Here is a 14,657-nt window from a genome sequence, read left to right as displayed (position 1 = left end):
CTCCAAAATCTAATAAGTTTGATTAAGGGGCCACTGCCAGTTTGGGCCAATGTTACTATATTTTCTTTCATAATTAGTATGTATTTTGTAGGTCCTTTAGGACTGTAAATTCCTGCTGCAAGGAATCCCAGCAGCTCAGGAGGCTGAGGCAGGAGGATCACAATTTCAAAGCCAGGTTCAGCAACTTAGCGAGGCCCTAAGCAAAAAGCCTCTTCCAAACAAGATAACATTCGGACATCCAGAGGACAAGAACATGGATACAATTTTTTGGAGCCACCAATCAATTCTCTATAGTATCCTTTGATAATATTTTCCTGAAGCAATTATTATGATTATCGAAGAGTAGTTTTTCTAACTCCATCATTGTTTGTACAGTCATTAGTAATCATTCTTCTACAAGAAGGAACTTTTTCTTATCACATTTATTTTTTGTTATCTATATGAACTCATGGATTCTTACTTTTATTTCATTATTTATTTTTATTAGTGCATTACAATTATACATAATAGTGGGATTCATTCTGCCATATTCATACATGCACATAATTTAATTAATTTCATTCCCTGGTAACTTCTGGTAACTTCCTTTACCCTTCCCACCTCCTTTCTCCTGATCCACTTGCTTCTCTACTGATCTCTCTTCTAGTATTATAATTATTTTAATTAGTGCATTATAATTATATATAATGCATTCTATATGTATACACACATATATGATTTCCTGTGGAATATGGACATAGCATAATTTGCTAGATTTCATTCCCCATACTTCCCCATGTCTTTCTTTCCTCCATCCCTCTCAGTCCCCTTCCTTTACTCTATTGGGCTTCCTTCTATTTTTGTGAAATTCCCTTTTTTTATTATTCCTTCCCCCACCTTTTTCTTTTTTAAATATTTTTAGTTGTCAATGGACCTTTGTTTATTTTTATGTGGTGCTGAGAATCGAACCCAGTGCCTCACACATGCTAGGCAAGTGCTTTGCCACTGAGCCACAACCCCAGCCATCCCCCACCTTTCCCTAGCTCCTGCAAATGAGAGAAAACACTTTACCCTTGACTTTCTCATTCTGACTTATTTCATTTAGCATGAGTTTCTCTAGTTTCATCCATTTACATTCAAATGACATAATTTCATTCTTTATGACTGAATAAAACTCTATTGTGTATATATGCCACATTTTCTTAGCCACTAGTCTGTTGACCTAGGCTGGTTTAATAACTTGACTATTGTGAATTGTGCTGCTATAAACATTGGTATGTATATATCCCTATAGTATGGTAATTTTATTTATTTTGGGGGCAGTGCTGGGAATTGAGCCCAAGGGTGCTGTACCAATGAGCTACATTCCCAGCCCTTTTTATTTCTTTATTTTGAGATATGGTCTCACTAAATTGCTAATGGGCTTTCTAAACTGCTGAGGCTGGGCTTGAGGAACTTGGGATCCTCCTACCCCAGCCTCCCATATTGCTGACATTACAGGCATGTACCACTCACTGCACATGACCATTCCTAGTAGCCTTTTGAGGAATCTTGGTATTGCTTTCCAAAATGGTTATACTAATTTTCTGTCCCACCAACAATGTATAGGTGTACCTTTTCCCCCACATCCTCACCAACAATTATTGTTATTTTATTCTTTTTTTAATACTTATTTTTTAGTTGTAGTTGGATACAATATCTTTAATTAATTAATTTATTTTGTGTGGTGCTGAGGATCGAACCCAGGGCCTTGCCCGTGCTAGGTGAGCGCTCTACCGCTGAGCCACAAACCTAGCCCTGTTATTCTTGATAATTGCCATTATAACTGGAGTGAGATGAAATCTCAATATAGTTTTGGTTTACATTTTCCTGATCGCTAAGGATGTTGAACATTTTTCATTTATTTGTTGGCCATTTGTATTTCTTTTTTTTTTCTTTTTCTTTTTTTGGTATCAGGAATTGAACTGAGGGGTGCTTAAGTACTAAGTTGCACCCCTAGCGCGCACGCGCAACCTCTCTCTCTCTCTCTCTCTCTCTCTCTCTCTCTCTCTCTATATATATATATATATATATATATATATATTTTTTTTTTTTTTTTTAATATTTAATTTTTAGTTTTAGGTAGACACAATATCTTTACTTTTTAATCTTTATGTGGTGCTGAGGATTGAACCCAGTGCCTCATGCATGCTAGGCAAGCACTCTACCACTGAGCCACAACCCCAGCCCTAATTATATTTTTAATTTGAGACAGGGTTTCCTTAGGTTACCTAGGGCCTTAATAAGTTGCTGAGGCTGGTTTTGACTCATGATCCTCCTGCCTCTGATTCCTGAGCTATTGGGATCATAAGTGTGCACCTCTATATCTGGCTCCCTTTTTAAATTTATTTTTTATTTTTTATTTATTTATTTTTTTAAGTGAGAGAGAGAGAGAGAATTTTTTTAATATTTATTTTTTAGTCTCGGCGTACACAGCATCTTTGTTTGTATGTGGTGCTGAGGATCGTACCCGGGCCGCACGCATGCCAGGCGAGCGCGCTACGGCTTGAGCCACATCCCCAACCCTTATTTTTTATTTTTTAATTATTTATTTTTATACGGGATTGGATCCAGGGGCACTTAACCACTGAGCCACATCCCAGCCCTTTTTGATTTTTTATTTTGAGACAGTTCTCACTAAATTTATTGAGGCCTTGCTAAATTGCTGAGGTTGGCCTTGAACTTGCAATCCTCCTGCCTCAGCTTTCTGGGCTACTAGGCCTTTTTCTATTTTTTAATTTGAGACAGGATCTTGGGTCTTGCTAAATTGACTAGACGGGCTGGGGATATAGCTCAGTTGGTAGAGTGCTTGAATCACATGCACAAGACCCTGGGTTCAATCCTCAGCACCATAAGTTTTTTTTAAAAAAAATGGTAAATTGCTTAAGGCCTCAGCTAAATTGCTGAGGCTGTCTTTAAACTTGTGATCCTCCTGACTCAGCCTGCTGGGAGCCATCAGCCAAGTAGGTATGACAATTTCCTTGTCAGCGTACCCCTATGTTTCTTTAGTGGAAGGACTCGTGGAAATAGGACATTTTGCAGCGACATTGCATGTAAGGCGACCTTGCTCAAGGACCAGGGTGGATCCGTATTTAGGGTGTTCCCGGTTTAGGATAATTGAGTTTAGGGCGTTCCCTGTTTAGAATAGGGCGTATCCTGCTGCCTGAGTTCCCCTTGAGTTCTCACAGGATTCAGAATATATTTGGGAGACAGAAGCTCAGTGGAAGTGTGGATTTGGGCAGAGAGCGTGGATTTCCCCAGAACGTGTTTGTAGACGGCCGGCGTGAGTTCGGGAATAAAGAATTGCTGTTTGAATCTACAAAGCTGTGAGTGGCTCGTGATTTATGCCCAGCCAGACTGCGGCATCAGCCTCCTGAATTGTTGGGATTACAGGGATGTAGCACCACACCAGGCATCATCATCATCATCATCATCATCATCATTATTATTATTATTTAATTTAAGACAGTGTCTTACTAAGTTGCTTAGGGCCTGGCGAAATTGCTGAGGCTGGCCTTGAAATTGTGATCTCCTGCCTCAGCTTTCCAGGTTTCTGGGATTACAGATGTGTACCAGCGGCCACCATGCCCAGCTTATATTTCCTCTTTTGAGAAATGTCTGTTTACATCAGTTGCCCATTTATTGGTTGAGTTAAAAGAGTTTTTTGGTGTCAATTTTTTTGAGTTCTTTATGTCTTTTGATTTTTTAAAAATATATATATTTATTTTTAAGTTGTAGTTGGACACAATACCCTTATTTTATTTATTTATTTTTATTTGGTACTGAGGTTTTTTTTTTTTTTTTTTTTTGGCTATGCTGGGGATAGAACCCAGGGCCTTGTGCATGCGAGGCAAGCACTCTACCAACTGAGCTATATCCCCAGCCCAAGGTACTGAGGTTTGAATCCAGGACCTTGCACATGCTAGGCAAGCACTCTATTGCTGAACCCCAGCCCCAGCCCTATATTTTGGATTTTAATTCTCTGTCAGAGAAGTAGTTGGCAAAGATTTTTCTCCTATTCTCTAGGCTCTCTCTTCATGCACTTATTTTCCTTGCTGTGCAGAAGCTTTTAAATTTTTTAAAATTTGTTCTAATTAGTTACACATGACAGTAGAATGCATTTTGACACATTGTACACAACTTCTCATTCCTCTGGCTGTACGTGGTGCAGAGCCTTACCAGTAGTGTAGTCATACATGTATAAATGGTAATAATGTCTGTCTCATTCTACCCCCACACCCCCTCCCTCCCCTCACCCCCTTCTGCCCAATCCAAAGTTCCTTCATTCTTCCCTACCCCCCATTATGGATCAGCATATGCTTATAGGAGAAAACATTCCGCCTTTGGATTTTTGGATTTGGCTTATTTCACTTAGCGTCATATTCTCCAGGTCCATCTATGTACCTGCAAATGCCATAATTTCATTCTTCTTTAAGGTTGAATAATATTCCATTGTTTATATATATGCATTTTCTTTCTCTGTTCATCTGTTGAAGGGCATCTAGGTTGTTTCCATAGTTTAGCTATTGTAAATTGAGCCGCTATAAACATCGATGTGGCTGCGTCACTGTAGGATGCTGATTTTAAGTCTTTTGGGTATAAACAGAGGAGTGGAATGACTGGGTCAAATGGTGGTTCCATTCCAAGTTTTCTGAGGAATCTCCATACTTCTTTCCATAGTGGTTGCATCAATTTGCAGTCCCACCAGCAATGTATGAATGAATGAATGTACCTTTTTCTCCCCCATTCTTGCCAACAATTATTGTTGCTTGTATTCTGTTTTGTTTTGTGTGTGTGTGGTGCTGGGGATTGAACCCAGGGCCTTGTGCATGTGAGGCACACACTCTACCAACTGAGCTATTTCACCAGCCCCTGTATTCTTGATAATTGCCGTTCTGACTAGAGTGAGATGAAATCTTTGAGTTTTTAATATTTATTTTTTAGTTGTAGTTGGACACAATACATTTATTTCACTTATTTATTTTTATGTGGTGCTGAGGATCGAACCCAGGGTCTTTCTACCAGTGAGCCACAACTCCAGCCCCTTAGAGTAGTTTTGATTTGCATTTCTTTAATTGCTAGAAATGATGAACATTTTCCATATGTTTATTGATCAATTGTATTTCTTCTTCTGTGAAGTGTCTGTTCAGTTCCTTAGCTCATTTATTAAATGGGTTATGTATTTTTTTGGTGTTAAGTTTTTGAGTTCTTTATATATCTTGGAAATTAGTGCTCTATCTGAGGTATGTGTGGTAAAATTTTTTTCCCATTCGGTAGGCTCTTTCTTCACGTTTTTGATTGTTTCCTTTGCTGAGAAGAAACTCTTTAGTTTGAATCCATCCCATTTATTGATTCTTGATATTATTTCTTGTGCTTTAGGAGTATTAAGAAAGTCAGTTCCTAAGCTGACATGATGAAGATTTGGGCCTACTTTTTCTTCTATTAGGTGCAGGGTCTCTATTCTAGTGCCTAAGTCTTTGATGCACTTTGAGTTGATTTTTGTGCATGTGAGAGATAGCGGTTTAATTTCATTTTGCTACATATGGATTTCTAGTTTTACCAGCACCATTTGTTGAAGACGCTATCTTTTCTCCAATGTATGTTTTTGGTGCCTTTGTCTACTATGAGATAACTGTGTTTGTGTGGGTTTGTCTCTGTCTTCTATTCTGTACTCTTGGTTTACATGTCTATTTTGGTACCAATGTCATGCCATTTTTGTTACTATTGATCTGTAGTATAGTTTAAGGTTTGGTATTATGATGCCTTCTGCAGAAGCTTTAAAATTTGATGCTTTCCCACTTATTGATTCTTGGTTTTATTTCTTGAGCTTCAGAAATCTTATTAAGGAAGTCAGTGCCTGGGCCAGTTTGTTGGAGTGTTGACCCTATCTTTTCTTCTAGAAGTTGCAGTGTTTCTGGTCTAATTCCTAGGTCTTTGGATTCTTATTTCATCTGATAGATTTGTGCAGTATAGGATTCACTGAGCAGGTTCCATTTGTTCAAACCCCACACACTGCAAAGAAAGGAATATTCTGCCTATTAGAAACATTTTTATTTGAGGCTTTGGGCCACACAACAGAGTTTATGCTAGCAAAGCAAGTTATGCTGGAGACCTTGAACCACCTAATATCAGTTTGACCTCTGGAGGGGCTAGAGAATTAAGGTCAGACCCAGAGCAATTCAGCTTTGACTGTGTGATGACCCCCAATAAAAACTTGGACACCATGGCTTACATGTACTCCTGATTGACAATACTTCATGTGTGTTGTCACACAGCATTAATGTCTACATGGCTCCAATGAAAGGGACAACCAGAAGCTTGCTCCTGGTCTCTTGTACTCGGCATTATGTGCCTTTTTTCATTGATGATTTTAATTTGCTTCCTTTCACTGTAATGAGCTGTAACCATGAGTATAACAATATCTCTGAGTTCTATAAATTCTTGTAGTCAATCATTGAACTTGAAGTTGTTCTCCAAATATGAGATTATAACCTGTTACCACATTTATTTACATGGATGTTCAAATAGTCCCATATTTGGCCCATGATCCAAACATTTAATCATTTTAGAATATGTCTTCACAATAGGGAGCCATCAGAACCTTTGAAGCAGGGAAGTGGCTTGATCAAAGCCATGGGAAACATTCCTCAAAGTGAAACATTAGGAAGAACAAAGGAATGTTTTCTATGAAGGGAACATTTGTGTCCCAACAAGAAAAACACAGTCCTTTATAAGTTTACTCACATACATATATCACACACCATGAAAAGAAAAAAATATTTTACTATCTAGGGTAGTCCTGTTGTCCTTATTTGCAAATATAACTTGAGACCAGTGTCTTCCAGAAGGTTTGCTGCTAAAGGACTGAGATCCAAACCAAGGGTGGCAGGGCCTTCACTGGGCTCATGCTTTAGCTTCTCTCAGCTTCAGCCAAAGCAGGAGGCACTAAACCACAACTTCCCTCTTCAGAACTGGTTTACATTGTCCTGTCCCTTAGTTATGTCTCTGTTCTCTTTATCCTGAAGCAGGAGATATGGTGGTGATAAATGATTTTTTTGGGGAAAGATCTAGATTTAATTATCATGCATGTTAATGGCAGTTAATGTGTACTACCTACTAAGCATATCATTTACTTGGTATCTGTGATGTTGTGAAATATATGTGCTTAGTTTTTTGCCAGTTTCCTGGCATACTACTCTTAAAATCCTTGGATCTTCAGCCAGACGTGATGGTGCAATTTAGCCAGGCCTTAAGCAAATTTAGTGAGCTGTCTCTAAATAAAAAAGTAAATAAATAAAAAGGGCTGGAGATGTGGCTCAGTGGTTAAGCACCCCTGGGTTCAATTCCTGGGTATCTAAATAAATAAATAAATAAAATGCTTGGGATCTTCAAAGTTATAAGTATCTCTTTGTATGCAATGGAATTGACTGTTGACTAGCAGCCCTTAGGTAGTGGCAGGATGAAGGCTGGTCACTGGAAAGACATAGGCTGATGGAACTTTTGCCCTCACCCTCAACTTCTGGGGGACTGAAGGTTAAATTGATCACAAATGACTAATGATCTGATCAGTTACTCCTGCACAATGCAGCCTCTACATAAAGCTCTAAAAGAATAGGGTTTTGAGAAACTCTGGATAGCAAAACGTGGAGATTCCTGGAGGGTGCTCACCTGGGGTGGCATGGGAGCTCTGTACCTCTTGTTCCATACCTCACCCTATGTATTTCTTCAGGTGCATCCTTTGTGATGTCCTTCCCTTTCAGACACCCACCCCCCAGTACTGGGGATTGAACTCAATCATGCTTACTACCACTGAGCTACATCCCAGCCCTTTTATTTTTATTTAGAAACAGGGTCTCTAAATTGCTGAGGCTGTCTTTGAACTTGTGATCTTCCTAGCCTCCAAACAGCTGGGATTACAAGCATGTGCCACAGCACCAAACTTTATAATATCCTCCTCCCCAACCCCTGTACTGGAAATTGAACTCAGGGGTGCTTGACCACTGAACTACAAAACCAGCCCATTTTTGCCTTTTACTTTGAAACAGGGTCTTGCTAAATTGCCAGGGTCGACTTGGAACTCGCAATCCTCCTTCCTCAGCCTCCTGAGTTGCTTGGATTACTGGTGTGCTTTCTGATATCCATCATAATAAACCAGTGAACATGTTTCCTTGAGTCTTATGAGCAGCTCTAGTGAATTTTTAGAACACAGGGAGTTAGGGAACCTCAGTTTACAGCTGGTCGGTAAGGAGTTACAAAGGCCTTGTCAGGTGCACAAGGCCGTGGTGCACACCTGTACTCCCACCTACTGAGAAAGCTGAGGCAGGAAAATCACAAATTGGAGGCTAGCTCAGCAATTTAGAGAGACACCATCTCCAAATAAAAATAGAAAAGACTGGGGATATAGCTCAGGTGTAGAGCTCCCCTGGGTTTAATCCCCAGTACCACAAAAATGAATCTGTAAAGAAACAAATAAATAAAAAAGACTGGGGATGTACTTAGTAGTAAAGTACCCCTGGATTCAATTCCTAGTACCAGCAAAAAATGAAAAGAGGTGTTGATACCCAAGTAATGGAAATATAACTAGTAAACCCTTAGAACTGGGGGTAATCCTGAACTTAGTCACTGGAATGGTGAAGAGGGAGGAGGAAGGGTAAGAGGAAGCACTCTTTGCTAGTATCTCCATATCTGGAAGACAATTTTAGATTATAAGCATAGATCTATATGTGCCTTTTTGGTAAAGTACCTGTGTTCATTGTGCACAAAGTTTGTACTTTATTTTACAATATCTAAGCTTTCTAGATGTCCTGAGGTGACAGTATATCATAAAAAGTAGAGCTAGTGAATTAGCCAGCTAATAATATCTTTTTTTTAAAGTATCTTTATTTTATTTTTATGTGGTGCTGACGATCGAACCCAGGGCCTTGCACATACTAGACGAGCGCTCTACCGCTGAGCCACAACCCCAGCCCCAGTAATATCTTTTTGTTATAATTTATAGAAAAGATGCATCTTGGACATGGAATTGTTTTATCTCTGGGCAGTGTGTATCAGAACCTGTTCATTAGGCTGGCAACAGAGGGGCAGAAGGAAGCACACAGGAAAACTTGGGAGCAAGTGCTCAAGGATTTCTATCCTGATGTGAGCCATTGGTGTGTGTGCATCTTTAATTCACTGAGAACTTGCTTTCTTGCTATTATTTTAGTGGTAGAAATATGATAATGAATCCTCTTAGAAGCATTCTGCTTGGTGTACTCTGTTGCTTTATGTTTCATTTTAAATTGAGCATTAAGAAAATGCATTATTTTAGTTGTAACTCTGCCAATATGTCTATCTAGAGGCCTGTTGCCATTTCAGCTTTCAGTGAAATTTTTGTTCCCAAGAAAGGCAGGATTACAATTTTTTTTTTTTTCTAACAGATTGAGTTGGTGCAGTGTATTCTTGGTTATCAAAAGTACTTATATAGCTTTGGGATTTTGAACTGGTGAATATTCATGATGTGTGGAAAAGCACAATACACAAGTACATTCTCAGTCACACAAAATGGGATGCTGTGTATGCACACACAGGACCTGGAAAGACATGTCCAACTAAGCTGCTTGTGACTGGATGACTGTTGCTTGTGTTTTTGTGTTTCCTTTAAAGCACTTTCTTTTAAAAATTAAAAAAAAATTGAAATAAAAGAATAATATAATTTTCTTATATCCTTCATTAACATTCACTAAATGGTAAGATTTATATTTTTTTTAAAGGAAGGAATTTTTTGTTAAATACCTTTATTCTATTTATTCATTTGTATGTGGTGCTGAGGATAGAATCCAGGGCCTCACATGTGCTAGGGAAGCACTTGACTGATGAGCTATCGCCCCAGCCCCAAGATTTATATTTTTAAACTCTTTCTATCTCTCTGTCTCTGTCTCTTTTACATGCCATTTATTCAAAATTGCACTGAAGGACTAGCTAGTACAATAAGGTAAAGAAAATAAATAAATAGAATGCATATAGAAGAGAAAGAAAAAGCAAAACTCTGGTCATCATTGTTCAATGTCATAGACAATCTTCAGGTCACAGAAATACATTTAGTTTTATTTGGGTGTGGTAGCACACACCTGTGATCCCTGCTACTCAGGAGGCTGAGACAGGAAGATTGCAAGTTTGAGACCAGACTCAGAAGTTTAGTGAGACCCTGTCTCAAAAACAAAACAAAGCAAAAATTAAATAAAAAGGGCTAGGGCCAGTGATACACGCCTGTAATCCTAGCAATTCAGGAGGCTGAGGCAGCAGGATCACAAGTTTAAGGCCACCTTTAGCAACTTAGTGAGGCCCTGTCCCAAAACAAAAAATAAAAAAATTTGAGATGTAGTCAATAGCAGAGCGCCCTAAATAATAAAAAATCAAAATAAAAAGAGCTGGAGATGTAGTTCAGTGATGGAACACTCTTTTGGGTTCAATGCCAGTACTGGAAAAAAAAGTTTTAAGGGGCAATATGCTTGCCTCAAATAATATATTAAACATTGAGAATTTGTTAAACAACAACAACAAAAACCACAACTGAACTACAGTGTTTACATAGAATGCAAGCCCTACTAGGTGAAAGATAGATACAACATTGTACTATAAACATTGTTTTGATAATCTGCAGTTGTTGTTCAGATTTAATTCATATGATAGCATATGTCACAATATGCTATTATATGAGAAAGAAGAATATTTAAATGAAATAAGCAATAAATGTTTACTTAGAATAAAGTTTATTTACATATATAAAAAGTGTATTGAACAGGAAATTCATTAAAACAAAAACACAATTAGATTTTAGGAAAAAAAACGTGTTCAAAAGAAAGGATTGCTCTTTTAAGGTAATGAAAATACAGATATATTTGTACTGGATTACTTTAAACTGTTAAGCTGTTAGAAAACATTTTTAAACAAAAAATGTTGGAGAAGCCAGGCCCATACCTATAATACCAGCAACTTAGAAGGCTGATACAGCAAGATGTCAAGTTTAAGGCCAAATCTGGCAATTGAGCCAGACCCTGTCTCAAAATTAAAAATAAAAAGGGCTGAGATGTAGCTCAGTAGTAAAGTACCCATGGGTTCAATCCCCAGTGTACATTCCGAGAGAGAGAGAGAGAGAGAGAGAGAGAGAGAGAGAGAGATTGGAGGAAACGTAATTCAGAAGGTTGAAGGCATCAATATATGTCATACATGTTCCAAAGTGACCATATAGACAGGATATTCAATTAAAAAAATTATAGAAACGCTAGACATTCCTTTAATAGTATAAATGTCATATATATTTCAAATCAAATTAATAGCTAATAAAATTCAAATAAACAAATCAAACTAATAACAAATAAAATTCAAATAAAACAAAAACAATATGAATAATATATAGAGCTTTTGTTAAGCATTAACAAATCATTTAGCATTAAAAGTCTCTTCTAGCCGGGCGCGGTGGTGCATTTCTGTAATCCCAGTGGTTCAGGAGGCTGAGGCAGGAGAATCGTAAGTTCAAACCCAACCTCAGCAACAGCAAGGCACTAAGCAACTCAGTGAGACTCTGTCTCTAAATAAAATACAAAATAGAGCTGGGGAGGTGGCTTAGTGAGCGAATGCCCCTGAGTTCAACCCCCAGTACCCAAAAAAGTCTATTCTACATATAAGAGTATATATACATATAAATTTTCTGAGAAATAGAAAAAATTGTTTAGAATATTAAAGGGAAATGGGAAATCAAAGATACTGAGGACAGTGTCCCTCACTTCATGTGTGTGTGTGTGTGTGTGTGTGTGTGTGTGTGTTACAAGTACCGAACCTAGGGGAGCTTTATCACTAAATTATGTCCCCAGTTCTTTTTATCTTTTAAGACAGAGTCTGACTTAATTGCTGAGGCTGTTCTTGAACTTGTGATCTACCTGCCTCAGCCTCCCCAGTTGCTGGGATTACTGTGCCCAGCTCTTTTGTTTTGTTTTTGTGTAGTTGAGGATCAAATTTAGGTTCTTGTATATGCTACACAAATGCTCTACCACTGAGCTATGTCCCCAATCCTACAGTTTTTAATTATTCTGAGAGTCCTCCACATTTGTCTGTATTCACTCAGAAGACACATTAATAGATGCAAAAGTTTTTCACATGATTTGTCCTTTTTTTCGTTTTCAAAAGAGAATATTCTATGTAAAATTATCTGTCCTACTAAAGGTATAACCTTATAAATGTGTATTTGTCTTATTCAAGTCCAATTCTCCTTTTGTTTCCATATTCCATTCATTTTATGATTGTGATAAAGTGGAAAACTTATCTAATTATATATAAAACCTCAAGTGAAAATAGATTTAATGGTTAGCACTAATCAATAACCTGGGGAAACATAAACAAAACAGGTCAATTAAATTTTACCAGATATACCACAGACACAGAAAGTAAATGAAACAGATATACATCAGGGGTTTTATGTTGAGATAGTTCCCTTTCCATCATTATAAGCATACGACAACAATGGTTCTCTCACATTGACCTTTTATATTTAAAGTATCATGATCTCAATTTTGGAGGCTCTATAAATACCAGTGAATTCACAATCACAAGAATTAATTCTAGATTCATTCAAGTCAGAGCATCCCGTTTGCACTAAATGATGGCAGTTGATATCTCTAGGCTGCTGTTGGGACAGGGTGGGGTTGTCACAGACTGTGAAGCTAGCTTTGCAGTTTGACTTTTGGGAGTCAGTAGAAGTAAAGGAATTCATGGAACATTTCAAATTACAATTCAGTAAAAGATACGCACATTTTATATTTGTATTTAACCTAAATATTCCTCACATGTATGAAAAAACAGTTATACATATACATGTGATATGTGTACTTATGTACATGTATGTCTATGTGAGAAGTGCTTGTAAATTTTTCTCATGGATTTAGAATTAATTAACAAGATCCCTGGATTATAATTAGAAGCAATGTAATTCTATAGGTATAAGTTGGGACCTGAAAAGTGTACATACTCAATCTAAACCCAGCTCTCAAAAACTTGTTGGATTTTAGGCAAGTTATATCTTAGTCTGATACTTATTCTTTAAGAGGTTACTGGCAATCTTAACTTTGCTCACTTCGTAAAAAGGGGATTAAAATAAGTGTAAAATGTATAGTAACAAGGGCTGGAGTTGTAGCTCAGTGGTAGAGCGCTTGCTTAGCATATATGAGGCACTGGGTTCGATCCTCAGCACCACATTGAAAAAAATAAATAAATAAAATAAAGGTATTGTGTCCACTTACAACTAAAAAAAAAAATGCATAGCAACAAGACAAAAAGTGCTCATGTAAAGTCAAGTTATGACTAATAGAATTTTATAGGTAATGTGGGTGGCTTAATGAAACATTTTCCTAATTAAATCTAAATGTTGCTAGGTGATTTATTTGTAATAAGCAACTAAACAGACTCTGAGCATCTACAAGGATAATTTAACAGTGCCTAATAATTAAGGTCTTACTTTTATTTGTCTTAATGAAGATCATGCTGTTATAAAAGAGAGACACACATATGAACTGTAATATGATACATATTTTCTAAACATTTAATTTGGAAGGAATTATCAAATGCACATGGGTTTGAAGTCCCATATCTGTAAAAATTATAAAATAAAGTAATATTTTATAAATGATTTTAAATAATAGGAAAATGCAATGCCTGCAAGACATAAAGCACAGAATTTTCTGTTTTATTTTTTAGGAGTATGTTATTTCTTTTCGTTCTTCCTTTTTTTTAAATATTTTTTTTGGTTGTTATTGTAGATAAATGCAATTTATTTTATGTGGTGCTGAGGATTGAACCTAGTGCCTCATACGTGAGAGGCAAGCGTTCCACCACTGCATCACAACCCCAGCCCTCTTTCTTTCTTTTTTTTGGGGGGGGGCATCAGGGACTAAACCCAGGGGTGCTTAGCCACTGAGCCACATCCCCAGCCCTTTTATTTTTTATTTTGGGACAGGGTCTCATTAAGTTGCTTATAGCCTTGCTAAATTGCTGAGTCTGGCTTCAAACCTGTGATCCTCCTGCCTCAGCCTCCCTAGCTCTGGGATTATAGGCATATACCACCACACTTGGCAGGAGTATATTTCTTGACCTCTTACAAAGAGGAAACAAATTCACTTATGCATATAAATTAGGACACATATATACCAGAGATTTATAACTTATACTAACTTATACTCTGCTAGATGTGTGTGTGTGTGTGTGTGTGTGTGTGTGTGCGCGCGCGCGCTGGGGATATAACTCAAGGTCTTTGGTAAATACTAAGCACAGATTCTATCATTGAACTATATCCCCTACCCACTATGCAACATTCTTAGGGAAAAACTGGTTATATACATAATTAAAATAGACATAAAGTACTGGTTAAAATCATTACATATGGTGTTTTTCTTTTGTGTTCAGATATATTAAAAGATGCAAGGGAAGAAGTGGTAGGTCCTGGGGAAATAGCTTAGTGGTAGAGCCTGTGCTTAGCAGGCACAAAGCCTATCTTCAATATTCAGCACCAAAAAAAAAAAAAAAAAAAAAAAAAAAAAAAAAAAAGACAAGATATAAGGGTTTTCTGGCAAATTTAATTATTATTATTTTAATAGTTAAATAATTTTTCTAGA

General features: G+C 37.3%; 1 non-coding gene across 1 annotated transcript; it reads right to left on the bottom strand.

The window, feature by feature from the left end:
- Positions 1-4,811: 4,811 nt before the first annotated feature.
- Trnav-cac (transfer RNA valine (anticodon CAC)) lies at positions 4,812-4,888 on the bottom strand. The gene has a single exon. It is a non-coding gene; the product is annotated as a tRNA-Val (tRNA).
- Between the last annotated feature and the right edge of the window lie 9,769 nt (positions 4,889-14,657).

The sequence above is a fragment of the Callospermophilus lateralis genome, chromosome 2 (genome assembly GCF_048772815.1).
Source record: "Callospermophilus lateralis isolate mCalLat2 chromosome 2, mCalLat2.hap1, whole genome shotgun sequence".
NCBI classification, from domain to species: Eukaryota; Metazoa; Chordata; class Mammalia; order Rodentia; family Sciuridae; genus Callospermophilus; species Callospermophilus lateralis.
This window is presented reverse-complemented; position numbering and strand designations above follow the sequence as displayed.